We start from the raw sequence: 25,553 nt of genomic DNA, 5'->3' as shown, positions 1-25,553 counted from the left end.
ACAGACCCACCCACAGAAAATGGATCCCACAATTTACGGAAAATTGGCGATGTGGTGGTATCATGTAACAGACCATATATGGGACAGAGACATTCTACTTATGTTGACAACTGCTATTTCACCCCAGACCGATTTCTCTGGCTTCACAACTACAAGACAACCGCATGTGGCACTGTTTGTAAGGAAAGGCGCAGAGTGTCAAAACTGCAGAAGAAGCACAAACGAGGAGAAACTGAGTTTAGGTCAACTGACAAGGTGTTTACTATCAATGGCGTGAGAACACAGATGTATGGATGTGTACTACAAGTAACACAACACATGTGGTTTTAACAGAGAAGATTGACAGAATACAGTGAAAAAAATAAAGAAAAACCAATGTATTGTACATAGATTACAATTCGAGTATGGGTGCAGTTACTCATTGTGACAAGCTACTGAGCTCAGTAGGATCAGTACCTAAGACTGTGAAGTGGTACAAGAAATAATTTTTTTTGTATTCTGGATTTGTGCATTTTAAATGCCCATTCTCTCCACAGGTGGATCACAGGGTGAAAAATGGCTCTTGCAGAGTTTCAGCTATCCCTATTGGGGAAAGTGTAGAAAAAATAAGCGACATAACGGAGAAAACCTGGCAGAGGAAGGAGTTCCAATTGCTAGAATCTTCTACCATTTACAGGGAGGAATTTTCCAGATGTTATTATGAGTGAACATTTAAAGAAAAGTAGTCATGCACAGATGTATGGTTTGTATGAAACACAAAGTGCACTGAGAAATCAGATCCCAATGTAAAACTCGCAATGTACCATTATATACTGAATGCTGTTTTGAGACTTTTCCCACAAAGAAGTATTACTAATCTTCATGAACTAAAACTTATACTTGAAATTAATTAGATCACTTTTGAATAAAATATTCTTAAAAAAGCTAAAAATAAGCATAAAAATGTAAGTAAAAAATATAAAATGTGTATATAACTTGCCCATGCTTATCCAAACCCAGGTCAAGAAGGAGGATGTAAACTGGATACAATGTCTGTAAAAAGTACTCAGTCAGTTCCTGGGTTCATCTGTTCAGATGAAGTAGTTAACAGGCAAATGAACGGACTTAGTGTTTCAGAAGCTACAATATCTATTCTGTACATAATGTAATACCATAGCATTCACTGCACCAGTAAAGCAAAACTTATACTACTTTTGTGCTTAGGCTACGCCAAAATTATTTCTGTAACATAGTCAATTATACTCAGATATCCTGATTTTTGATAGCGAAATTTACGTAAGCGGTTAAAGCAGAAATGAAAATAAATACAATGTGTCGAAACAAGTATTCAGATGCTTGACGTTTCTGAGTTTGAAGTGCCTTTCCACATGATGAAACACGCTGGTAACAAACACACTTAGTGATTTACAATATCTATATTGTAAGTCTTGTAAATACACAGGACTCATTTTGTCAGTTAAACGAAAACTGTAAATATTCATCACTTTTCAATATGATGAAATTATTGCAATGTGCCACAACGATTGTATTTGGGTACCCTGATTTATAGCCGTGGAAACTGACTAATGGCATAAACAAGGATTGAGAGTACATGCTAAGTATTACAAAAAGTATTCAGACAATTACATTTCCTCACTGTGGAGAGTCTCGCGCTGGCGAGGAATGGGTTTGCTGTTTTAAAACGCTATATCTATTTTGTACTTGATGTAATCACCTATGTTGCATATTTAAAACAAAAATATTTTACATATTCATTTTCTTACAGTACACCAAAACTATTCCCACATAACATAGACAATTAATTTCGTGTATCGTGGTTTTTGGCTGTGTATGTTGTCTAGGGACCTGAAAAGGATTTAAAATACGTACTGCAATTTGAAAAAGTATTCAGACAGCAAAAGATTCCAAGACTGAATAGTCTCTCTAGCTGAAGTGGTATACTAGCAACAGGCACGCCTGATTCTTCATACGCAGTAATATCTGTTTCACAAATCAAGTAAATTCATAGCCTGCATAGCACCAGTTAGCAAAAAATTGTACAGATTCATCTCTTTAAGGTGTGATTAAGTTATTCAGACGCAAGGAAAAAGATTTTGTATTAAAAAATATTGATTTCTTCTTTTGAAGTGTATCACAGAACAAATAATTTTATTTGTGTACTCCGAAGGTACTTGGGTGCATCACAAGTGCTTCCAGCAAGCACTTCATTACCATTGTGAGTTATTTGTAAATGGCTTATTATGCTAGCACGCACTAAGAGCAGAGATGAATTGGAGAGAATGGATATTCGGCGGAGGTATTCGGCACAAGGCCAGGAGGCCGGCGCATGTTCTTCAGCAAGCAAAAAGCCATCCCCTTTGGAAAAGTCCGTGTGCAGCTAGTCAGCTTAGGCCAGAGTAACACTGCACTCTGCGAGACCTGTGGCAAACACATATGTAGCTGCGAAAAGGTTAAAATGGCCAAAACACAATCAGATTTTATTACTGATTTCTCATGAGAGCATGTCTGTGGCAGACCGTTTAACGCATAGTTTAAAAATTTGTTAGGCTTGATAATTACTTCAACTAAAACTTTAAGAGGTAAAGAATTATTATTTCAGAAACGTCCAGCCAACGACAATATTCTTATTATACCAAGCTTACTTACTTGCCAGCTACTTTGATTATATACCTCTTTGTTGCTTTCAAGGAGACCTGCACGGTTTTTTCCCAATAATTACACACACTGACTTTCAAAGATGTTATTTAAAAATAATTGTCGGTACATGTTGTCAATGGAAATCTTTGAATACCGATAGTTACTACGTTTGAAAGGTGCGTGGGCTTGCTGGAGAGAGTTGTGTTGTCGTTTCAGTACATATTTTTTTTTTTTACTTTATGGTTTACACTTAGAGACACCGATAAAAATGTTGTGAGAAAGTGTGTAGCTATTGTTGTTGGACGCTGAAAAGTGAATCAAGGGTAAAAGCGCCCCAGTTTTAGAAGTTGGACGTGCTGTCAATTCTTGCGCGCTTTTTCATTCGGTTTTGCCCTTCTCTTTGTAAGTACTTCAGCCATTCTGTGTGTAATTCTATTAGTTCTAGACCAACTCTCCTCTACAATTGCCTTAGTTTTCAAAATTAAAAATTATTTTAAATGTAATGTTGCGTTGTTTTGGGGAAGTGTGGGAATTACACTACTTGTAACACTCCCGTATCAAATAAACGCTCAGTTACTTTGTTTACGGACGTTGTTAAGAATAGACGTAGGACAAACAGTTACATTATAATTTGGTTTCGTATTATGACACGTTTCATTTGCAATCAACAAGATTAATTGCGAAACAAATGACATACAAGCACAGACTTTCTGGTTCCCTGTTGTTCTACAGTTAGCTGTATACACATTCGTTTGGGATAGTTAGTAGGGTATTCTACAAAAGAAACAGTGATAAATGATTGTTGACATGTTATTGTTGTTACTTATTAAAGTGTCTGTAAATTGTCCATTTTCGTGTAATCCACAGCAGGAGGCATATTTCATTTGATTTTATATTCGGACATTGGTTGTTGTTTTTTATATACAGTCATGGATGAAAGCCACTGTCAGAACTGAAAAGAAAAATTTTCGTAGACGGCACGTAATCGACTGTGTGTTTACCGTGTCTTTTTGTTTGCGTAGTAGGTGCATCAAAAACTTGGTTCATAAGTAGTCCGAAACTTGAAAGCCAAAAGCTCAACAAATAAGCCTGTATGAGGTATAAATCCTGTATCCATATCAAGAGAGCGGCGGAACATCATCTGAAGTATGGAATGTAATGAAAGCTTCCAATATCGCACACCATGCGCTTTTCATCTTGTCTTGTGCGTTATTAGTACACGCTCGCGTCTGTGTGATTTTTTAAAGTATGAGGAAGGATGTAAACACTTGTCAGTCAATAACATAGTGGTATTGATAACTGTCACATAATGTTAAATATGTTATTGAAACACTTTCATTTTCTTTCTGGTTAGGAGGGGGGATGTTTCTATTAAAAAATACACTTTATAATGTAGGTATTCTTTTTTCGTGTAATGAAAACTAATATTTTTAAAGGGTTACTGTGCATCGGTTTGATTATGTTTTTTTTTTTAAGCATAAATGATTTGAAAATATTGTAGTATCACAAATTTGGAAAGTAATTCTTACTTTTTGCGTCTGCTATGTTATTGGAGTCTCCAGCTGTGTTTTTATATATTGTTTTTTATATTTTCAGCACAACTGGATAGCATTGTCAAAGACTCAAGACTCATTTAGTTGTACCAGTTTGGAATTGTGACCACAGCTGAAGATTATTATTTGTTAATTGCTGTGTGATTGCCTGTAGCACTTTTTTTGCTTAGGTGTAACAGGGATGATAGCAACATAGTTAGTAGAGTAAGGACATACTACTAGTTAGTAAGGACATACTACTAGTTAGTAAGGACATACTACTAGTTAGTAAGGACATACTACTAGTTAGTAAGGACATACTACTAGTTAGTAAGGACATACTACTTGTTAGTAAGGACATACTACTTGTTAGTAAGGACATACTACTTGTTGTTGTGGTCTTCAGTCCTGAGACTGGTTTGATGCAGCTCTCCATACTACTCTATCCTGTGCAAACTTCTTCATCTACCAGTACCTACTGCAGCTTACATCCTTCTGAATCTGTTTAGTGTATTCATCTCTTGGTCTCCCTCTACGATTTTTACCCTCCACGCTGACCTCCAATGCTAAATTGGTGATCACTTGATGCCTCAGAATATGCCCTACCAACCGATCCCATCTTCTAGTCAAGTTGTGCCACAAACTCCTCTTCTCCCCAATTCTATTCAATACCTCCTCATTAGTTATGTGATCTACCCATCTAATCTTCAGCATTCTTCTGTAGCACCACATTTTGAAAGCTTCTATTCTCTTCTTGTCTAAACTATTTATCGTCCATGTTTCACTTCCATACATGGGGACACTCCATACGGGTCGACAGAAGCGTCCGATCCCACGCGTCGACTTTGACCCGTGACGTAAGGGTGTTGTGTGTGACGTCATGACGGTGCGGAGTTTGGTTTGAGTGTGGCTGTCTCCAGTTCTGTTTTATCTTATTTTATTTACTTTTCTGATCTGTTCGTTCGATCTTGTGAGATTTTTTTTTTAAATTTAAAAACACTTATTACTTATTTCAATTGTCTGTTTCCTCCAATTTCTGTTTTAGTTTATTATATTTATCTTTCTGATCTGTTCGTTCTATGCCGTGAGATTTTTTTTAAAAAAAGACAAAAAACACTAATCGGCTACTGAAGCATCTTTATCTTCTATGGGTTGCAGGGGTTACGACCCCTGGGGAGGTGGGTGGGTATTCATGCATGGCTGTCTTCACTTACATGTTGTAGCTACGCAAGGCGTCTAATTTATATTTAGTTTGCCCCCCACCCCATTTCCCGCGCTTGTCCCGTTAGTGTCATTAGGCTTCTTGTGGAAAGTGTGTGTTTTTTTTTCCGCCATATTTGTGACGTCATGGGTCAAAGCAGACGGGCGGGATCGGACGCTTCCGTATTTCCCCCCATACAAATACTTTCAGAAACGACTTCCTGACACTTAAAAATCAATACTCGATGTTAACAAATTTCTCTTCTTCAGAAACACTTTCCTTGCCAGTGCCAGTCTACATTTTATATCCTCTCTACTTCGACCATCATCAGTTATTTTGCTCCCCAAATAGCAAAACTCCTTCACTACTTTAAGTGTCTCATTTCCTAGTCTAATTCTCTCAGCATCACCCGACTTAATTTGACTACATTCCATTATCCTCGTTTTGCTTTTGTTGATGTGCATCTTATACCCTCCTTTCAAGGCACTGTCCATTCCGTTCAACTGCTCTTCCAAGTCCTTTGCTGTCTTTGACAGAATTACAATGTCATCGGCGAACCTCAAAGTTTTTATTTCTTTTCCATTGATTTTAAGGCCTACTCCGAACTTTACTTTTGTTTCCTTTATTGCTTGCTCAATATACAGATTGAATAGCATCGGGGAGAGGCTACAACCCTGTCTCACTCCCTTCCCAACCACTGCTTCCCTTTCATGTCCCTTGACTCTTATAACTGCCAACTGCTTTCTGTACAAATTGTAAATAGCCTTTTGCTCCCTATATTTTACCCCTACCACCTTCAGAATTTGAAAGGGAGTATTCCAGTCAACATTGTCGAAGCTTTCTCTAAGTCTACAAATGCTAGAAACGTAGGTTTGCCTTTCCTTAATCTTTCTTCTAAGATAAGTCGTAGGGTCAGTATTGCCTCAAGTGTTCCAACATTTCTGCGGAATTCAAACTGATCTTCCCGGAGGTCGGCTTCTACCAGTTTTTCCATTCGTCTGTAAAGAATTCGCGTTAGTATTTCGCAGCTGTGGCTTATTGAACTGATAGTTCGGGAATTTTCACATCTGTCAACACCTGCTTTCTTTGGGATTGGAGTTATTATATACTTCTTGAAGTCTGAGGGAATTTCGCCTGTCTCGTATATTTTACTCACCAGATGGTAGAGTTTTTGAGGTACAGAGATAAAACATGGTGGACCTTACTAATTTGGACTTGCTGAATCAGAAAATGCAGTTAGATTTTCACCATCACCCTCCAGTTTTTTGTTACAGAGGTTTTTAAATGCCTATATTTAAAAAACAGAGACTAGTGTGGTCTACACTAAATTTGGACTATATATAACATAGTTGATGCCATAAAACTAACTTTCTCTAGTACCCTGGGACTAACCTACATTTTTACAAGAAAATTTGCAACATTAATTCCTTCTGTGGGATATATATTCTTCACGCTTCAAAAACCAACAGTAGTCACTTAACATTGAAGGGTTCCATCTACCTCTATAGCAGCTTTCCATTCGCAAAATGTCCTGATGGAACCTTTCTCCATGCTCGTCACAAACCACTCTCAAATTGGTAGGGAATGAATCTAAATGAGAATGAAGGAAGTGCATTTTTAGTGACATTCTGCATCCAAGATTTTTATAGTTCTCTAAAAGAGTTCCCACTAATTTGTCACTGTTATCTGCTCTTGTGTTCCCTAGGAAACCTTCAGCGACATCCTTAAAAGAAAGCCAGGCCGCAAGTTCTAACTGACTTAATTTTTCTTTGAAGTTTGTATCATGCATTAACTTCTTAATTTGTGGCCAATAAAAATCCCCTCTTTCAATTTGGCGTCACTTAATTCAGGGATCACTTCATGTAGCTACATAAAACCATTGGCATTTTTCTTAATTTCCTTGGCAAAATTCTTCATACAGCTGAGCTTAATATGCAGTGGGGGAAGGAAAACATTTTGAGAATCCACCAAAGGTACAAATTTCGCATTTTCTCTCCCTGGAACCAATTCCTCTTGTGGTGGTCACTGTTTAACTGTGTAATGTTTATTTTGATTAATTGTATAATGTTTATCTGTTGCACGGCTGTCCCAAAGACAAAGGAAACAGCAATACTTTGTGAAACCACTTTGGAGACCAGTTAGTAAACCAGTCACGTTAAGATCACCACATATTTTCCAATTTTCTTCCTCATACTTAATAGCTTCAAGTGTGTCTGACAAATTTACGTAGTTCTCTTTCAAAGTCACAGAGTACCCTACAGTTACAGATGGAAATGTATTACCATTATGCAATAGTACAGCCTCCAGACTTGTCTTGGAAGTGTCAATAAACAAGCGCCACTCGGCAGCATCGTATGGTATGTTTAACTGTTTCGGTAATCCTACAACACCACTACAAGCACAAACATTGCCCACCATATGGTAATATGTCATCAAATCTTTATTACATTGCCCAAAGCTAGTAATTCTTGTTTGTTCATGAAGTAAGTTCCATTCCTTAAGACTTGAAGATAAAATTTTTGCATGCTCCTTGGATAAATATAAATCACGAACTAGGTCATTTAATGTGGTATTTGTTCTGGAAAGTGATCCTCTTCATTTTATTGACATTGTGCTTCCTCAGCGTTTGTAGATTCATGATCAGAATTAGGAACTTCTTCCCACCCTAATGGAGAAATAGGAACTGGCAGGTCTTCACTGTGGGAACAGGTCTAATTGCTGAGGGCAGGTTATGGTATTTAATATTATTCTTATTCTTTATGAAAAACCAGTTACATTAGTCAAACAGAAGTAGCAATCATGAACATGATTTTAAGGCACTTCCCAGATCATTGGTATGCCAAATGGTAAGTGCTCTTTTTTTTTCCTTTCAGCAATTGTGTTAGTTTAGAACTGCACCTAGAGCGAGTTAAGTGAGGTACCCAATCTTTATCCTGATCTCTCAGTTGGCATTTGAAGTATAGATGATACGTTGTCTTCAGTAAGTGAGAAATTGGTTGTCTTTGTTTCCTTGTCGTGAATTCTCCACATATATATCAAAACGATATATAATATACCTTCATTACTTAAATGTTAAAATTAGCATCTGGAACCACGTAATCCACAAAAACATATTTATAAGTTTCAAATGATGAAAGCAAGAATTAGTCGTTTCACACTATAATTAAATGAAAATGTGTAATGTTAATTTTAAGTTTGATGTACACTCTAAGATGTCTTCAAGTACCCCCGAGAGTAGGGCTACCCCTTTGGGGTATCTGTAGCCCCGTTGTATACCAACTGCTTTATTTCAACAAATGAAAATTTTACTGAGTTGTTTCGCTCAGAAGAGAGTCAGCTAAAACAGATGGTTCTAGTTTAAAGAATGAATACACGGTTCAACTAAAAGAAAAACTACTGATTGGTTTCACTTGAAAAGAAAGAATAAATAATTCAGTCAGTATGCAGAACTACAATGAACTGTTTGAACTGTTTTCATTCAGTTGCTCCCACAGATTAGTTTCATTCAAAGAAATGAATGACTAATAATCCAATAGATACTTAAAACTACAACCAAATGAGTCAATTGTTTTCCAAACCAGACTGAATATATTATTCTCATCGCTAATGTTGACTGTTTCGAGGTAGGCAACTTAGAGTGCGAGGTGTGGTACAGAGACAGAGAGCACACTGGCATTGCCACAAAGTATTCCTCTTCCCTCTCTGCACAGAAGGCTTCATGCAGCTGCTTTCTTAATTGTGCTCCACTGTAAGAGTTGTACAACAAGGAAATATTATTGGGACTGTTTGAGGTGTCCTGTGAAAGACTGTAGTGCAAACATTCCTCTCCTTTGAAGAAAATAGGCCACTTTTGGGTCCAAACAACATCAATCCAGTATAACATCAAGTCAATAGTCATCACCTCCTTCTCTTGGCATATGATTTTTTTTATTACATTTGCAGCCCTCTCTTCAGCCAAAACATTTGTTGCCATATCAAAATCAGTATTGCCTATTTGGTCATGCAAATAGTTCTGTTGTTTGCTTCAACTGATTAAATAGCACTGGAATGCAATTAGCTGTTCATCAGATGCTATGCGAAGTTGCTATGTTAGTGTTGTCTTTTTCCTTACCATAGTTTTTACCTTCATCGTTGTCATGTCCGGCTCGCTCTTGCATTGACTTCGTGATATCTGCTGTAGGAACATTTCTCGTTCACTCATACTCACTGCACAACTATTTCCTTTAGTTTGTTCGTAAATCCTTCACTGCATATGTCTCCTGTAAATTAGCATAAAAATGACAATATACGTGATCCTTGGTCTATGGGTGACGTCTTTGATTCATAATCAAATTGTCCTCGGTCTTGTGTTCGAAACTAGCCACCGCTTAATTTTTGATTAATAACCAGCATTGGTGGTCAAAGACTTCTGGCATAAGAAATCACCCCATACTGCCAACGGCCTTGTCAAAGAGGGCAGAGGAGCAGACAGGGGTTCAGGGCACTCCCTTGCCCTGCTAAAGGTGGAAGAATCAGCAATGATCAGTGGCATGAGGATGCAGAAGGCAATGGAAACCACTGCATTAATGACACATGGTGTGTATCCACAGGACATGTGGCCTGTAATTGAAAAAGTGTCATGGTGCTCTCTCCATTGGCTTCCGGAATTGTCCCCCATTCGGATGTCTGGGGGCTGCCATAGGGAAGGTGACCATGAGAAAAAGATTGAATAATCAATGAAAGGATAACATTCTAATGTCGGGGTGTGGAATGTCAGAAGCTTGAATGTGATAGGGAAGCTAGAAAATCTGAAAAGGGAAATACAAAGGCTCAGTATAGATATAGAAGGGGTCAGTGAAGTGGAATGGAAAGAAGACGAGGATTTCTGGTCAGATGGATATGGGGTAATATCAACAGCAGCAGAAAATGGTATAACGGGAGTAGGAGTCATTATGAATAGGAATGTAGGGCAGAGAGTGTGTTACACTGAACAGTTCAGTGATTTGGTTATTCTTATCAGAATCGACAGCAAACAAACACCAACAATGATTGTTCAGGTATACATGCCAACATTGCAAGCTGAAGATGGAGAGACAGAGAAAGTATATGAGACGATATTGAAAGGGTAATATAATACACAAAGGGAGATAAAAATCTAATAGTCATGGGGGACTGGAGTACAGTTGTAGGGCAAGGAGTAGAACAGAAGGTACAGGCGATTATGGGCTTGGGACAAGGAATGAGAGAAGAGAAAGACTAATTGAGTTCTGTAATAGATTTCAGCTAGTAATAGTGAATAATCTGTTCAAGAATCACAAGAGGAAGTAGTATACTTGGAAAAGGTCGGGTGGTATATGAAGATTTCAGTTAGATTACATCATGGTGAGACGGAGATTCCGAAATCAGATGTATTATAAGGCGTACCTAGGAGCAGATATAGACTCAGATCACAATGTAGTAGTGAGTAGGCTGAAGTTCAAGAGATCAGTCAGGATGAATCCATATGCAAAGAAGTGGGATACGGAAGTACTAAGGAATGATAGATACGCTTGAAATTCTCTTAAGGGTGTAGATACAGCAGTTAAGAATAGTCTGGTAGGTAGTACAGCTGAAGAGGAGTGGACATTTCTAGAAAGGACAATCACAGAAGCTGGAAAGAAAAACATAGCTACAAAGAAGGCAACTGCAAAGAAATCATGGGTAACAGAAGAAATACTTCAGCTGATTGATGAATCAAGTACAAAAATGTTCAGGCAAGTTCAGGGATAGAAAAATACATGTCGCTGAGGAATTAAATAAATAGGAAGTGCAGGGAAGCTAAGACAAAATGGCTGCATGAAAAATGTGAAGAAAAAGAAATGAGATTCGGAAGGACTGACTCAGCACATAGGAAAGTAAAAACAACCTTCTATGAAATTAAAAAAAGATGGGTGATAATGTTGAGAGTGCAACCGGAACTCCATATTCAAGTGCAGAGGAGAGCGTGGACAGTTGGAAAGAGTACGTTGAAGGGCTCTATGAGGGGGAAGATTTGCCTGATGTGATAGAAGAAGAAACAGGAGTCAATTTAGAAGACATAGTGGATCCAGTATTAGAATCAGAATTTAAGAGAGCTGTAATTTACCATCTAGTAAGGTCATCCGAAGACCAGTACCAGTTGCAAAGCGATTTAGAAAAGATTGCTGTGTGGCAGGTGGCAGTTGACGCTAAATAACGAAAAGTGTGAGGTAATCCACATGAGTTCCAAAAGAAATCCGTTGGAATTCGATTACTCGATAAGTAGTATAATTCTCAAGGCTGTTAATTCGACTAAGTACCTGGGTGTTAAAATTACGAACTACTTCAGTTGGAAAGACCACATAGATAATATTGTGGGGAAGGCGAGCCAAAGGTTGCGTTTCATTGGCAGGACACTTAGAAGATGCAACAAGTCCACTAAAGAGACAGCTTACGCTACACTCGTTCGTCCTCTGTTAGAATATTGCTGCGCGGTGTGGGATCCTTACCAGGTGGGATTGACGGAGAACATCAAAAGGGCAGCTCGATTTGTATTATCACGTAATAGGGGAGAGAGTGTGGCAGATATGATACGCGAGTTGGTATGGAAGTCATTAAAGCAAAGACGTTTTTCGTCGCGGCGAGGTCTATTTACGAAATTTCAGTCACCAACTTTCTTTTCCGAATGCGAAAATATTTTGTTGAGCCCAACCTACATAGGTAGGAATGATCATCAAAATAAAATAACAGAAATCAGAGCTCGAACAGAAAGGTTTAGGTGTTCGTTTTTCCCGCGCGCTGCTCGGGAGTGGAATGGTAGAGAGATAGTATGATTGTGGTTTGATGAACCCTCTGCCAAGCACTTAAATGTGAATTGCAGAGTAGTCATGTAGATGTAGATATAGGACTTATCGCGTAAGGCATAAGGGATCGATAACATTCCATCAGAATTTCTCAAATCATTAGGGGAAGAGGAAACAAAACAACTATCACGTTGGTGTGTAGAATGTTTGAGTCTGGCAGTGTACCATCTGACTTTCAGAAAAATATCACCCACAAAATTCCGAAGGCTGCAAGAGCTGTCAAGTGCGAGAATTGTCACACAATCGGCTTAACAACTCATACATCCAAGTTGATGACAAGAATAATATACAGAACAATGGAAAAGAAAATTGAGAGTATGTTAGATAATGATCAGTTTGGCTTTAGGAAAGGTAAAGGCACCAGAGAGACAATTCTCATATTGCAGTTGATAATGGAAGGAAGACTAAAGAAAAATCAAGACACGTTCATAGGATTTGTCGACCTAGAAAAATCATCTGACAATGTAAAATAGTGCAAGATGTTTGAAATTCTGAGAAAAATAGGAGTAAGCTATAGGGATAGACAGGTAGGATACAATATGTACAAGAACCAAGAGGGAATAAAAAGTGGACGACCAAGAACAAAATATTCGGATTAAAAATGCTGTAAGACAGGGATGTAGTCTCTTGTCCCTACTGTTCAGTCTGTACATTGAAGAAGCAGTGGTGGAAATAAAAGAAAGGTTCAGGAGTGGAATTAAAACTGAAGGTGAAAGGGTATCAGTGATAAAATTTGCTGATGACATTGCTATCCTGAGTGAAAATGAAGAAGAATTACATTATTTGCTGAATGGAATGGACAGTCTAATGAGTACAGAATATGGATTGAGAGTTAATTGAAGAAAGATGAAAGTAATGAGAAATAGCAGAAATGAGAACAGTGAGAAACTTAACATCAGGATTGATGGCCACAAAGTAGATGAAGTTAAGGAATTCTGATACCTAGGCAGTAAAATAACGAACGGTGGATGGAGCAAAGAGGACATCAAAAGCAGACTAGCACTGGCAAAAAAGGGCATTCCTGGCCAAGATAAGTCTACTAGTATCGAACATTGGCCTTAACCTGAAGAAGAAGTTTCTGAGAATATATGTTTGAAGCACAGCATTGTATGGTAGTGAAAATGGAGTGGGGGGAAAACCGGAACAGAAGAGAATCGAAGCATTTGAGATGTGGTGCTACAGACAAATGTTGAAAATTAGGTGGACTAATAAGGTAAGGAATGAGCAGGTTCTGCGCAGAATCGGAGAAGAAATGAGTATGTGGAAAACACTGACAAGGAGAAGGGACAGGATGTAAGGCATCAGGGACTGACTGCCAAGGTACTAGATGGAGCCATAGAGGGCAAAAACTGTAGAGGAAGACAGAGATTGGAATACATCTGGCAGATAATATAGGACATAGGTTTCAAATACTAGTATGAAGTGAAGAGATTGGCATGGAAGAGAAATTCGTGACGGGCCGCATCAAACCACTCAGAAGACTGCTAACTCAAAAAAAATAAAGGCACATTCTTCATATGTTACCACTTGCAAACATTCTCTTGGTGACAAATGTCATTATCTGCATGAACCTGAATTTGCAAAACGTGAACTCGTAGACATATGAGTAATACATTCGAGGCTACTACTTGCCTCCATCATTAATTTCTACCATTTATCATTCTTACGGCATTGACAATGGAAGCAAATTGAATGCTACCATTATTTTAAAGAGCACTTTCTCTCAGTGGCCACAATCCATTCCTCACACCTGTTTACGCGGGCAACCTCTCATGAACAGTGTTACTGCAGCTGTGACATTATATTGTGTGTGGATCTGAAATTGTATTCGTGAAACAGAAAAAGAAAGCTAGAGCACTTGAAAATTAACGCAGTTTTGTGGACGTTTGTGTGATCTGTACCATCCCTCAGTCAGCTGCAGGTACACAATTGTATTTTATTCATTTTTGTTTGTGATGCTCATACTTTCTGAGATAAGGTGCCATTGTATCCAAACTTAACTGCTCCATGAAAGATTACTGTTTATCCTGGCCAACATTACCCCAATACTTTAATACACACAAACTGTAGACAGCACTTGTCTTCAGTATATAATGTGACAACAGTTATCTTCCGTATATAATGTTATAGGGCAATATGTGAAAAAAAGTGAGAAAAGGTATTATTTGAAAGCATTTATAAAGACCAGTCAATAATGTTTATTTTGGTTATTTTGTAAAGCTTCAAGGTTATCACATGTATCGTACCTGTTGCTATTTTAGCAGTTTACACATCCCTTCAGATTTTCACCCTACTTAAAATGTACAGCAAACATGTCATACATATATTTACTTGTTATGTAAATTATCATCATTTCTGCCCATGAGGAGAAAGTACTAAAATTATTAAAGTGGCTTGAGTCTTTTAAAAATTAGTCCTCTATTTTATGCAAGTTCCTTAGATATTCAGCTACACTGCCTCCACCCAACTGCTTTTTTCTCCCTACACCGTACTTAAAAACTATGCCATGAAATTACCAGTTTCAGCAGACGAACTTAGTGTAGAGTACTTCCATCCCTGTTTTGGGTCTCTGATTGGGGTTATGGAAATGGGTTTTCCCACCAGAGTGACTTGTCAGTTCTTCTAATTGTGGGTCTCTTCGGTACTATTTTCTGTAGATAGGAAGAAAATATTAATAAGTACAAGTAATGTGTGTTCGTAAGTTGCCCCAGTGAATATCCTTCTTGAAAATCTCTCTGGCAGGCAGGTGGATTGATTGTTCATTGTAGAATGAATTTTCAACAGCGAAACATGCCATCATCATCATCAGGTTACTTCTGCTGACTGACATCATGGACTAGTGCATGTGATTCGTATGCTGGACGTCTCCTCCCCACCCCCACTCCCCCTCCCCCTCCACTGATCCTGTGAATGGACTGTGCAATGTTCTGGCCTGGTGGTGGGGTATCTCACACTTGTGAATCGAGTGTCCGTTCTCAGTCTGCACTCTGCCTTCGCTGTGCTTAGTGTTCCGTTTCCGCTGTGCTTGGAGAACTTTCACTGCCAGAGCCCACAGTCATCTAAGTTGAAGAATTTGTACATAACATCTCCGGGTGGGAAAGAGCTGCACTGCATTTTCTGTTTAACAATCAAGACATTGTCATCCTCCCAGCAGATAAGGGGAACATAACCATCTTACTAACAGTTGCAGAATGTAAAGAGAAAACGTACAAACTCCTAGACAATGCAGCTCACAAGATGCCGATGTTCCAACCTGGAAGATGCAGCACAAGATGATTGAATTTCTCCAAAGTACTTTTACAAAAGGGACATTGGAGAAATTTCGAACACATGCTGGTGCACCACCAAGGCTCTTCAGGCTTCCAAAGGTACACAAAGAGACCAATAGTGAGTATAATAGGAGTGCCACCACACGAGTTTGCAAAACACGTGATGTTAGTTTTGAGTCTGTTCATTGGCAAATGTGAGCACCTTTAAAACCAGTAGTCTTTTACAGACATGTTGATAATATGTTTGTCATTTGGCCTCACTGGAGAGATGAGATTTCAAGTTTTCGTGCAATACCTGAACTGTATCCACAACCAAATTCAGTTCACAATGGAGGAAGAGCAAAGTGGTCAGTTTCTGTTCTTGGATGTTCTGGTATGGAGGAAACGGGAAGGAATACTGGGTCTCAGCATCTATTGGAAGAAAACCCACACAGACCAGTACTTCCACGCCTCTAGCTGTCATCAACCGTCACAAAGGGAGGGAGTACTAAATACGCTGATCCACAGAGCTCATGTGATCCCCAACAAAATAAGTGTAAAACCAGAACAGACATATTCCAGAAAAACAGCTGTAGAAACTATCAAATTATTTGCACCTTCAAACAAAAAGACCAGTTATAGCCAACCTCCAATGGAGGCCAACTGAAAAACATAGCCTACAATCCTCATGTGGGCAATGTATACGAAAAATCAATAGAATCTTACAACAAAATGTCAAATGTGCACCACCCACTGGCAAAGACGAAATTCCTCTTGGGGACAGTAAAAGATTACCTGGGCCTTTGGATATCTGAAGTGTGAAGTGTGTTATGTCAGAGTGCAGAAAAACATGTTGGACAAACCATTTCCACAATTGAAGAAAGGTGCACGGAACACAAATGGCACATGGACCTCCAGAAGCCTAAAAAATCAGCAGTTACTGAACATTACCTGGAAACTAACCACAAAGTGAAATATGGAGATACAAAAATTCTGTAAAGCAAGTTCCACTATTGGAGTTGTGTATACAAGGAGGCTATTGAAATCCATCTGTATGAGAATCTCATCAATGAGGCTAATAGATTTAAATTTAGTCAAGCATAAATTCTGCAAATGCAGTGGAAACAAACACCAAGCACAGCAAAGTTGGAGTGCAGACTGAGGATTGCCACTCAGTACCCAAGCGTGAGCTACCTCCACCACCATGGCTGGCACATTGCGTGGTCCGTACACGGGGTCAATGAAGGCAAGAGATGACAGATGTATATACTGCACCCGCTGCACCAGGATGTCAGTCAGCAGGAGTAACGTTATTATGATGATGATGGCATTGACAATTCGTTTTACAATGAATAATCAGTCTGGGTGCATGCCAGAGAGACTTTCAGTAGTACAAGCATGGATTGTGGCAATTTTTGGACAACATATGATAGATATATCAGGTGTTTCTGCTTACTATTGTTCTGTTGCACATTAAGGGGTCCTGCAGAACATGATATATGATAAAGCTTGTGCCATGTAATTGTGGTCGCTTTATTTATTTTGTGTAAGTCACACTTGATTATTGTGTAGAGCTCATGTAACAGAGCTGTGACTCAATCTCTCCCCAGTAAAAGCTAACTATATGTAATGGGGCACTTGTCTCCACAGATAGGAAAGAGAAGTAGGGGTGGAGAGGAGGGGGAGGGGTATGTTATCTCCCACTCAATTTTTAAGGGCATCATTTGTAGATATGGTACTGATTGTACTGAGTCTAGTAAGTAAACAGTTAAAATTATTCACCTCTTCTTGTCATGAATGCACAGTTGGAACATCAAAGAGAGAGCAATATCCACAGCTGACTCTTGATTCATCACAGTCTCTTCCCATCATTCATCGCTGAAACAATTACTAAGTACAACACGCAGTGGAAAAACCAGGTACTAGTTCAGTCGACAAAGGAAAATTGGAGAGGGGAGGGGAATTTGCATAGTTGCAAATTTTTGTGCAGTGGTACAAGGATGTCATGAACAACATACTAAAAGCCCAGACTGGTAAAATCCTGACAGATGAGGTGTGACCTTGGTATGGGTGGAAGGGACACCTGAAGTTTTTCTCAATAGCTTGAAAACCACAGCTTCTAGCAAAAATGCTTCCCAGAGCAAAATTAAACTACATTAAATTTCTTAGATAAAAGGGTCCTGTTCATTTTTTCTTTAGGACTAATAGTCTCCATGTTGAAGGGAAGTTCAAAATCACAGATTATGTAAGTAGTGTTTTCATGGTATAAAATTAATGTTTATTGTTAGGTGAATGAATTATGAACAGATATTGAATGTGTGTACATCTGAGTGTGATATAACCATATTAAGGGATTACTTGTGTTCTGGCACTGTAACTGTGTGAAAAGGGCGAGTGGGGTGAAGGTTGGAAGTGTGAGGGAAAGTAGTTTGCCAGATTGTGGTTATGCAATTGTCTCATTGCAAACTGAAGAGTGTGCAGGCAATTCCCTATTCTCTCCGTGAAGTGCATAGCTAAAAGCAACTCCATGTTGTTGGACAAAGTTATATCAACCCTTCTGCAGCTCACCTTATCATTGGCTACGTACTGTGCAGACATCACCAACGGTGTTTATTTTCCACAAGTACATTAACACAGTATATATTGTAAATATGGGATACTAATAATACTAATGCAGGAAACACACATGAACAGATTGTGCATAACTCTCTGTTCTTAGACTAAAGGGAAATTGATTCTTAGTCATCCTGTACAGCAGCTGTACCATTCTTTGAGCAGAGGTAACTCCTCCATCCAAAAGCACTTCTTGCTTTTCAGCTTATGGACAGACTGAACCTCCCCAGCATTTCCTGTTCAGTTCTCTCATGTGAGAAGACAAAATAACTTCATTGAGCTCTTGTTTATATTGTGGAATTATTTACAGGAACGTATTTTATGTAAAAAGCCACTTGGATACTCCAATTAAGCATTCACTCGATAAACTGAAAATAACTGTATTATATAAACATGAGCTCAGTGAAGTTATTTTGTCTACTTACTTACAAGAACTGGATAGGAAATGCTGGGGAGGTACAGCCTGTAAAGTGAAAATTCCACTAGGAAGTCGCCTATCCTGGCAGAATGCTACACCTGCTGACCAGGTGACTGAGGATCAATTTCCCCTCCAGCTACATAAAACAATGTGCAGAGATTTATGTAGAATCTGTCTATATGCTTTCCTTGCGTTACTATTATTTGCAATGTATTCAATTTAGTGTTAATAGATTTGTGGAAAATGTGGGTGTGCACTGTGGTGTGTGGTGATTCATAAGGTGAGATGCAGAAGGATCGGTAAAACTTTTTTATCTTGTAGTTGTTTCTTGTGATATAGTGGGTCAGAGAGAGTGGGGACTTGCCACCTCACACTTCAGTTTGCAGACTTACAAAGGAGGAAAGAGGTATGAACATGACCAGTGACCTGCCTGCCCTCACATACATCCACCCTTCATACCCTCTCCCTTTACCCCCTTTTCCACCACACAGCCCATCACACTCTCAGAACACAGCTTCCCCCTTAATAGGTTGTACTGCACTAGGATATGGTGCACACATTTATTATTTGTTCTCAACACACTTCATTTAACAATAAACATTAATTTTGTACCATTAAAACACTATTTTTAATAATCTACTATTTTTCTACCCCCAGTAATGCAGGAACTATTAGTTGTAGAGAAAATATGAATAGGACATTTTTTCGTAGGAAATTTCATATAGTTTGATTTTACGTGGAAATGTTTTTGCTAGAAGCAGCAGTTTTAGAGATTTTCAAGAGAAATACAGAAACAATTATCTTCAAATGTGACGCTCGCATGTCACTGGTCAGAAATTTTAGTATGTTGTTCATGACCCTCTTCACCCCCCCCCCCCCCCCAGGTGACCTTTTGTGGTGTTCGTTGACTGGGGTATACTCCATAAGTGCATTTTTATCGAAAATGAATCATTTTCTTTTATGTTAAAATTACATCATTCACTACCTGCTTAGTGTAGGTCAGTGACAAGAATGATCATGAAGAAGCTGGAAACAAATAAATAAACATAAACTTGATTTGTTAGACAAAAATGAAGAAATGAGAGTCCAAAACTGGGTCCAGCACACAGCTGTCTTTCATATGAAGTACCTCGGTAGCTGTAGTATGGACAATTTAACATGAGAGTTTTAGGGGGGCGGGGGGGATGTTTTGAACTATGATGACATAAGATATCAATAGAGATTGGACCTGAACTTCCTTGTTTATGACAGTTGCCAACCTCGGCAAGCAGTTTCACAGTACCTGCTACCAAATACTTTGTGCATTCCACTCTGGTTTTTGTGCATGTTTTCGTTGTTTTCATTTATATTTTGAAATGAATGGAAAGGCTAATCCTGGTCCATGACAGGGTTTGAGTAAGGTTTACACAACATGGAGGGGATCAGCGGTCACTATGAAAATGTGTTGGCTTTGATTTCACAGAAGTGTGTATCACTGGTGTAGATTGCAAGCCCTGGGAGAGGGATCGGGGGCTTGTTACCCTGCACCTCTCCTCTTCCCACACTAAGCCTTCATTAGTTTATATTTGCAGTTGTCTCCCACATTGAAGTGTCTGTGCTATAATGCATATAGTATAATCTTTAATGTGCAAAATCATGTTCTATGACCTCACTTTATAAAATTTGCCCAGGGCTGTGGGATTAAATTAAAAGATACAGGTGTGCTGCATAACAAACAGAATCTTGTTACCAGTTATTTCGGAAATAGGAAAACCTAACTGTTCCATCCATATACATTTATGAGAGATTATAATTTTCCTACACAATAGACAAAAATTATTCGAGGAGAATCATTTTAACCACATGTATAATATGATAAATAAAAGTAATTTTATGCTACCTGTGCACTGACTGAAATTGTATGCACGGACTGCACAGTACTGGGTGGTTATAATTAAACTTTCTCTACATGACACTCTATAACACGGAAACCCATTACCATACGAGTACAGAACTTGGTAGCATAAATGTCCAGAGTATGGGGTGCATGATTTCCATGCGTCAGACAGCGCCCTTATCCACTTCCAACTGTGGCCACCAGGTGCCGTGGTAAGTCATCGTGGTTCATAGTCTCGCATACATGACCAGTCGCTGTACACTTGTTTACATGTCGATGTGAGCTTGGACAGAAGGAGCAGGGCATTATTGGTGAAGCCCTATTATCAAATCAACAGTAATGCTACAGCTGCACTTCGAGAATATCGTCAGTTGCCAGGATTACAGAAGGGTACACTTTCTCCACCCTCTGCACAGAGCATGATGTAGTAGTTCAAATCAACTAGAGAACTGGGCTTCACTCCGGGATGAGGCTGATGACCGGTTGCACCATGGGTGGTTGATGAAATTGCTTTTGCAATGGCAGACAATGCTGTGCACAATTCCCGATTGTCAGGCAGTATGCATGCTGTGTCACGACAGTTGAGCATCCTGAAGTCCACTGTAGAGAAGGTGCTATGAACCATTCTCAAATGGTATCCATACAAGGTCCATACTTTACAGCAGCTTGTACCACAGGACACACGACAACGTGTTGATCTCGCTCTTTATTTTCTTGCAAGGATTGAAGTTGAAGAGGCCTGGCTCGGGACTGTCCTATGGACATACGAAGCTCATTTTTCTGTGATGGGTGAAGTGAACACACAGAATTGCCGAGTGTGGGGATCTTCACCTCCAGTCACTGTGCATAGAGCTCCTCTTTATGGTGAATGTGTCACTGTATGGTGCAGCATATTCGTCATTGGCCCATTGAAGAGATTGGTGCTCAAGGACCAAAGACATGCAGTGTGACTAACCAGCTTTACTGCGATATACTTCATACCAGTCCTACAGGAGAGAGATGCATTGAACCTAACAGTTTTCATGCAAGATGGAGCCCTACTGTACATCGCTCATGTGGTTCACCTGCTTCTTCGAAACACATTTGGAAACAATCGAATTATCAGCCGATCGTTTCCAAATGTTTGGCCGACATGATCACCTGATCTCACTCCCTATGATTTCTGGTTGTGGGGCCACCTGAAAGACAGGATTTACCAGGGGAGCATTCACACATGTGCAGCATATTGAGAGAGGTAATCAGCATACCTATGGACATGGTTCATTCTCCTGTGCAGTCCTGCACTTTGACCTTTCTGGACACTTATGATCACCATATTGAATCTCTTTTGTAGCAGTAACGGTAATGGTATGGTCCTCGTACGGTAATTATTTCTGTCTTAATAATGTGTTGAATAGGGAAAGTTAAATTATAACCACCCGGTATATGGAGATGACAATATATAACAAGGTATGGGCAAAAACATATTTAAAATTAAGTGATAGATTCTTAAAACAAGGCTACAGCAGATTCTGTGGGAGAAATGTTACTATTCAGTAGAAGAATTCAGAGAGATTGAAATGATAATCTGAGCAAGGTATTTATTATCATACTTTTTTATTGTATGTATAATTCTGTTTGTTAACATCAGTCGTTCTATGTTTGTGGTGAAATTTTTCTACCATTTTGACGTGTGTCCTGTACCTGAATCAAATGATTTAGATTATGTACATTATGAGACCAATAAACCACAGTTTACAATAAATTTACAATTATGAATAGTCCAGTGATTGCGAATACATTCATCCATGCCTCCTTTTCTCTGCATCAAAATTGTGTTAAACAAGGTTCCGTCCTCAATAGGATTCGAGTAAGTTATTTTATTCTGTGGATGTAATTTGTATTTTCTTTCTATTTCTTGCAGGATCTGCTCCATTGCTGTGAATATCAACAGACTATGTAATTCTTAAATGTAGTTGTACACTTACTGCCCAGAAGATAACACACTTATTTTTTGGGTTATGACATACACCATAACTGAAACAAGTGTGACTGGTGCCCATGTGAGACTACTGACAGGTAAATTTACTTAGCAACGATACATTCATATGCATTGCAGTGGAATGTTTAGTGGTAACTTCTCTTAACATTTTCATAATAACATGACAAATCTTCTTTTTTTTTTTTAAAAAAAAAAAAGATTATATTACAATACTTGGAAAGTACCATAGTGACTCATGCTGTTACTTTCTAAAAGTATAACACTGCAATAAAGCGTTCAGATATTTGTGTGTATAGAACACAAATATTTCTAACAGCAAATCATTCAGTGCCTAATTTGACAGGCACATTATAGTTATGTGTCACTTGAGTGTACGAGAAAACACTTCGTACAGAACCGTTTTGCAGTGGTTCTTTACTGTATGTGAGATTGTGACAGACAAGGAGTATGTGATTTGGCTTCTGTGTCCTTTTTTATTTTGGGCAATAGATCAGTTTCATCTATTAGGCATTTCTTATTAAATTATGAATATTTTATTTATGACACATTGATTATGTCAGTATTTTTGAATGTGGCATTTTTCATGGGTACTATTTATTGCTTTATATTTTCTTACTGTCTCAAGGAATTAGTAGATGCAAATTTACAATAAAATCAGTTGCAGACTTTATTATGTAATAGCTGGATAGTTCTCAGCCAAAATACCAGAAGAAGAAATGTTGATGCTCCATCTGTGTGCCTGAAAATAGTTTGAACACAGAGTATGGTCATACAAGAACAAGCAAAATAAAGCTTATCTCAACATTTGCAGTTGTGGGTTAAGCTGCATGCTCTCCAACATAGTTGACAACTTTGCTAGTAAGTAGGCGTTATTATAAACCATATTTTCTGAATGAATTCTTTAATTTATCTGAAGTGTCTGTAGGAAAAAATGTAATTTTCAGTCTTATCGCATATTATTCTTATAATACCCACTTAATTAAATCAGTACACCTCCTTAGTAAAAAAATTACATTCTGCCAACATTACGTAGCTCATTTCGCAAGCAGAATGTTTCATTGACACAGTGTCTTGCATCGACACCACTGAACAAGAACTTGACTTCATAGCACTTGTCAATGCCTTAGAAGGAGTTAACAATATGAAGATATTCATTGAATTATCATTAGGCTAACAGCCCCACTGTCTTCACGTACTATGGTTGGACGTAGCAGTATATCATGGCATATCAGTGTCACAAGTAAAACCATTCATCGCCAGAAAGCAGTTTCTTCTGTTGCCTGTTTTGTCCGTGTGTAAGAGTTACTAAATATTGAAAAATTTATTGGTCTGGCCAAATACTGAGGAGAATCGCAAAGCATTTGTCGCTCAGTGTGATGCTTGTGGACACAGCAAAGTAACACATCACAACTTTTCTTGGTACTTTCATCCATGTGATCAGAAAGATACCAGTATTGACTGACAGCAATCAACCATTCCTATCGTTTGCCTGAAGCCTATCCAATGAAAGATGCAGCAGCAGCTACATTAGTAACTATGACCTTTCATGAATGGATTGCTCATGTCATTACTGGTCAGTACAAATGAGTCTTTCTTCTTTGAGCATGCTAAATAATATTTGCCATGAATTGAATTTGAACTTCTGCCTACCGCTAAGCTGCTAATGGTCCCAGTTAGACCTCACACAGATGCCACATTGCAGCGCATTGTCTTACTAGCCCTACTACGAAAAGTTTTCAGAAAGAATCTGAATATATCAGTGGTGAATTAATATATGGAGAACTGCTGAAACTGCGTGTAAAATTCATTAGAACGTCACCCAATAACACGATAGCATCAGATTTGCACATAGTTGCACTGGCACACTATTTTGTGACAATCGATGTTAACATAGCTAGTTGCTCTTTCACAGTACCCGTCAACTGACTTTCGCTTGTCCTTGGTAATCATCTGAATTCACAGTGGCCCATAGGCATTAAGTAACACTGAGATGCTATATGTGTGATTCCACAAAACAGTGCCACAACGTGTATGTTTGAAAACCTCCAGTCACCACAAATTCTGGACATTGTGTGTGCTTCAGCCCCCAAATGTCCCCATATACTCAACAATGGGGGGGGGGGGGGGGGGGGGGGGGGGAAGATTCTTGTGTGGACAATAAATAATCAGCTACATTTTATGTTGTGTGTCAGTTCTGTGATTGTTTATGTTGTCTCTGGTCTCCAAACAAATGATGTAGATATTCTTTGTAGTTTGCTGTTACATACTGTATTTAACCATAGCCTGTTGTGTTATTACTTCCACACAACTCAGTGAACGAAGAAAACTACACTGTTGGTATTTTCCGGCCAAGACCTTTGATTGTGTAAATCAAGTAATTATAATAGAGAAAGTAAAATAATGCATTGTTAAAGGCTTTTCCTCTTGCATGGGTAGAATCATATTTTACAGCAGAGAACAGAAGTGTATTAGCAATTGCTATCACTGTCATAAAACTAAACTCAGTTTATGGGAACGTTAACTATGGTGTCCCTAGTGGTTTAGTATTGGGCCCATTCTGTTCTTGACCTAAATAAATGATTTACCAAAAATATTGGAGAAATGTTAAAAATGATGTATTTTACTCACATCCACCATACTGGAAGTAACAATTTCCGTGTCAAGAACTTCCTGGCAGATTAAAACTGTGTGTGCTGATAGAAAGCACCGAAGCTGAAATCGTTATAGGTACGGAAAGCTGACTGAAGCCAGAGATAAATTGTGCCGAAATTTTTACAAAGGCACAGACGGTGTTTAGAAAGGATAGATTGCATGCAACCGGTGGTGGCGTGTTTGTTGCTGTTGGTAGTAGTTTATCCTGTAGTGAAGTAGAAGTGGATAGTTCCTGTGAATTATTATGGGTGGAGGTTACACTCAACAACCGAGGTAGGTTAATAATTGGCTCCTTTTACCGACCTCCCGACTCAGCAGCATTAGTGGCAGAACAACTGAGAGAAAATTTGGAATACATTTCACATAAATTTTCTCAACATGTTATAGTCTTAGGTGGGGATTTCAATTTACCAGATATAGACTGGGACACTCAGATGTTTAGGACGGGTGGTAGGGACAGAGCATCGAGTAACATTATACTGATTGCACTATCCGGAAATTACCTCGAGCAATTAAACAGAGAACCGACTCATGGAGATAACATCTTGGACCTACT

General features: G+C 38.7%; 1 protein-coding gene across 1 annotated transcript in view; it reads left to right on the top strand.

Moving 5' to 3' along the window:
• Window positions 1-2,830: 2,830 nt before the first annotated feature.
• LOC126161691 (uncharacterized) overlaps window positions 2,831-25,553 on the top strand; it is a 302,362-nt gene continuing 279,639 nt past the window's right edge. Inside the window, exons 1-2 of the mRNA XM_049917707.1 lie at window positions 2,831-3,039; window positions 22,268-22,422. The gene's annotated coding sequence lies outside the window, so the exon portion shown is untranslated. The remainder of the gene's footprint in view (window positions 3,040-22,267; window positions 22,423-25,553) is intronic.

Source organism: Schistocerca cancellata, chromosome 2 (genome assembly GCF_023864275.1).
Source record: "Schistocerca cancellata isolate TAMUIC-IGC-003103 chromosome 2, iqSchCanc2.1, whole genome shotgun sequence".
Taxonomy (NCBI): domain Eukaryota; kingdom Metazoa; phylum Arthropoda; class Insecta; order Orthoptera; family Acrididae; genus Schistocerca; species Schistocerca cancellata.
This window is presented reverse-complemented; position numbering and strand designations above follow the sequence as displayed.